Genomic DNA, 4555 nt, shown 5'->3' with positions numbered 1-4555 from the left:
TGACAACAGGTTGGTCGTGGGCAGTGAAAATGACTGACAAGTAGACGATCTTTCTGCACAGGCTCTATGCCAAATAAGGTCTGCAGCCATAAACATTTATATATTGACAACTTTGGTTATAAGAATTCTAACAATAGCTTTATAGAAACAGTCATTAATAGATCTTGGTATTTCAGTTTCTGCTGATGTCTTACACCCGATTTTAACAGAACCTAAAAATGGTTTCTAATTTGAATTCATTAAATACACTCATACTTAATATGAAAAGAACATCGAATAACACACTAAAGTGTCAGGATTTAAAATCTCAAGCCAAAAACCATTTGGTTAATCATGACTTCTCTATTTATTTGTTTATTTATTCTCTATTCCCTAATCATTTAATGTCTGACCCACAACACAAATGCAATACAAAGAACAGTCCAAAAATGGGTTTTTATATAGATCTTAGGATTGCTTCTAACGGCAAAAATGGAAGACAGAGCAAATGCAAACCTCCTTTCCCTGCTGCTTCTAAAATTCTGTTTTGTAGAAGGCATGTATTTTAGTAAAGTATAGGAAAGAGCTTGATTTTTTTCCTTTGTGACAAATAAAGCTGAATAAATACATATTTCTTCCAAACACCTTTTGTGTTCAAAGGTTCAGCAGACTTCTAGAAGAACAAAATGATATTATTAAATGAAATGCAAATGTTGAAAGAGAATATGTATTATATATCTTAGTGCAAAGCCTTTCAATGCTTGTCAGATCAATTCTGCAACCTCATTACACAGTTAGACATTTAGAGGATTTCTGCTTTAAATATTCTCACAGGTTTCAAACATTTTCAGCATCTTAGCAGGAAACTCAGGGGCTGCTGAACCTGCTAAGGATAAACTTAATACTGGTTGATGCCGGAGCCTAGGTGATGGCCTGTGCTCCAGAGAGCCTTTAAGAAGATGGTAGCTTATCACCGTTATCAAACCTGGGGGAAGATGACAGTGATTGGGGGAGAAGATAATTTTTGCAGTTTCAAAGGAACAGTCATTTCTTACCCTTGACATTACAAACTCAGATGTAATAAGGCAAACTTCATCTTTGCCAGGTTAACCACCAACTCTGAGTCACTAAAGACTAAGACCATGAACTCTGCTAAAGACAAAAACCCAACAAACAAGGAAATTGTTGTTATTCCGACTGTTAAAACTGGGAGAAAACCCCAGTGTCTTGGCAGGGTAGTTTGCCTTACACTTTTCTTACTTTTCTTTTTCTTTTTTCTTTTCTTTTTTCTTTTATTTTTTTGATTGGAGTCTTGCTCTGTCGCCTGGGCTAGGGTACAGTGGCACGATCTTGGCTCACTGCAACTTTCGTCTTCCAGGTTCAAGTGGTTCTCCTGCCTCAGCCTCCCCAGTAACTGTGATTACAGGCGCCTGCCACCACGTCCAGCTAATTTTATTTTTTTGTAGAGATGGGGTTGGCCAGGCTGGTCTCAAACTCCTGACCTCAGGTGATCTGCCCATTTTGGCCTCCCAAAGTGCTGGGATTACAGGTGTGAGCCATAGCGTCCGGCCTGCCTTACACTTTTATAGGGAGGTGCATACACATAAGTGGGGTGATTTACGGTTAGAAAGCTTTCCTAATTGCAAAATAACCTATCTGTTAGCTGAAAAGAAAATGTTTATCTCTGTGTCTAGCTATATTTCAAGGGGACAGGTTGTTCTAATCTCAGATAATCATTCATGAGACAAAGAATAGAGAGGTGGAAGGTCTGTCACTGGCTTTTGAGCAGGTTCAAGCCAAAGAAGAAAGGTCGATATTTGGCCTTGTCACAGGTAAACAAGGGAGGCCTCCGTGCAAGTGTGTTAGGGCTCATCAGAAAGTGGACAGCCAGTCTGACCTAAACTGTATGCAGAAGGATGGCTCTTTGCCATAAACCTTTTCCTGGAACACAAAAGGGTGGGGGGGATTTTGGATAACAAAATGTTGGGTCAATTTCTTAATTGTGCTGTTTGCTGGGAGCACAGGGCTCAGGTCGAGTTCAGCATTGTCAATTCATTTACTCATCTGCTTATCCATCCACACCAAACTGCCTACCTTACCTGAGAACAAAACCAGTTCTTTATTGTCACATTCAACCTTGTTTAATCAACCTGTCTAATCATCAGCAGCATATCAGAATAATTAAAAGTTAATACTGAAGAGGCCAGACTTCCAATGTTAGTCAGCATTTATTCATACCAAGGTAAGCTCCTAAAATGCATACATAAATTAAATGCTTATAGAATAATTTGGAGGTGTCATGGACTAATAATTACAAGTCTGTGCTCTGCTGTCAGTCTTTCTCTGAATTTGTACTTTTCAGAATTTTCTATGTCTCTGTTTTCTCATCTCTAAAGTGAGGATATTGCTCCTCCAATCCTTACATGGTCATAATGAGGACTGATTCTGATAATGTGTCTAAAACAGCACTTGCCAAACTTTAATGCATTTCAGAACCCTATTGGCATCTGGTTAAACTGAAGGTTCTGATTCAGCAGGTCTGGGGTGAGGCCCGAGGCTCTACATTTCTAGTAAGCTCCCAGTTGATGGTTATGCCACTGATGTCCAGACCACACTCTGAGTAGCAAGAATCTAAAGCCTCAATCACACTGCCTAGCACATAGTCAGTGGTTAATTAGTAAGTGTTATTTGTATTAGATTATACATCTGTGAGTAAAATAAGGCCAATAAAACTTTCTGTAAGGTACATATAGCCTGTGTTTTTGCCTTATGTATGCCCACACATGTGATTACAAAGTAATGAGACATACAAACTGCATGTGAAAATCACCCTGATTTTGCTGTCTCAAGTTCTGCTCATGTTAGATTCCGCTAGAATTGAGTATATGTTCTCAGCTAATTCTCCAATGCCTCACTAATTAATTTTTAGTCTGAACATTGCTCATTAAATTGTGAGCCCCTTAAACTGCTCTCTGAAAGTTCAGAAATGATCAAATCAATAAACCTGGTGTTACAAAAGAAGATTGGTCAAGGAGGAATAAGAAAGGCTATTGAGTGCTGTTAAGCTCACAGAACAGTGAGCCAGGCATTTCTTTTGAAACCCAGAGCTTACTTTAAAAGGCGGGATGACTTAAAAGGTAAAGAGAGGCTCACAGATCAACTAAGAGGATCTTTATGAATAGAAGACAGAGGGACAACTTCAAATATCTAAACTGAAAAATTACATGACTATTCATGGAGATGTGTTTTTAAAAGCCCTGTGGAATTAGCATGCACTGCTGGTGGGAGTATAAATTGGTACCACCACTTTGGAAACTATTTGGTACTATTTGGTTGGTACAAAAGTAGCTGCAGTTTTTGCACTGTTGGAATTTGCCATTTGATATTGGAATACATTCTTAAATAAATATGGTTATGTTATTCATCATTTTAATGGGCACTTTTTTTTTTTTGCTAATGGCTTATTACTGCTGTTTATTTTAGATTATGAAAATGATACTAGATAAAAAGCAAATTCAAGCTATTTTCTTGTGTGAGTTCAAAATGGGTCATAAAGCAGCAGAGACAACTCGCAACGTCAACAGTGCATTTGGCCCAGGAACTGCTAACGAACGTACAGTGCAGTGGTGGTTAAAAAATTTTTGCAAAAGAGCCTTGAAGATGAGGAGCATAGTGGCTGACCATCAGAAATTGACAACGACCAATTGAGAGCCATCTTCAAAGCTGACCCTCTTACAACTACAGGGGAAGTTGCCAAAGAACTCAACATCAACCATTCTAGGGCATTTGAAGCAAATTAGAAAGGTGAAAAAGCTTGATAAGTGGAAGCCTCATGAGCTGACAAAAAATTTTAAAAAAATCATTTTGAACTCTTGTTTTCTTTTATTCTACACAACAACAACGAATCGTTTCTCAAACAGGTTGTGACGTGCAATGAAAAGGGAATTTTATACGACAACCAGTGATGGCCAGCTCAGCGATTAGATCAAAAAGAAGCTCTAAAGCACCCCAAAACCAAACTTGCACCAAAGAAAGGTCATGGTCACTCTTTGGTGGTCTGCTGCTGATCGGATCCACTATAGCTTTCTGAATCACGACAAAATCATTACATCTGAGAAGTATGCTCAGCAAGTGGATGAGATGCACCAAAAACTGCAGTGGCTACAGCCAGCACTAGTCAACAGAAAGGACCCAATTATTCTCCAGGACAAGGCCTGACCACACTTCTCACAACCAACGTTTCAAAAGTTGAACAAACTGGGCTACGAAGTTTTGCCTCATCAACTATATTCACCTGACCTCTCGCCAACCAACTACCAATTCTTCAAGCATCTTGACAACTTTTTCCAGGGAAAATGCTTCGACTACCAGCAGGATGCAGAAAATGCTTTCCAAGAGTTTGTCAAATCCTGAAGTATGGATTTTTATGCCACAGAAATAAAAGAAACTTATTTCTCACTGGCAAAAATGTGTTGGTTTTAATGCTTCCTATTTTGATTAATAAAGATATGTTTGAGCCTAGTTATGATGATTTAAAATTTATGGTCCGAAACCACAATTACTTTTGCACCAACCT

The sequence above is a fragment of the Sapajus apella genome, unplaced genomic scaffold (genome assembly GCF_009761245.1).
Source record: "Sapajus apella isolate SASKATOON/1434 unplaced genomic scaffold, GSC_monkey_1.0 scaffold33, whole genome shotgun sequence".
NCBI classification, from domain to species: Eukaryota; Metazoa; Chordata; class Mammalia; order Primates; family Cebidae; genus Sapajus; species Sapajus apella.
Note: the sequence above shows the minus strand (reverse complement) of the source record.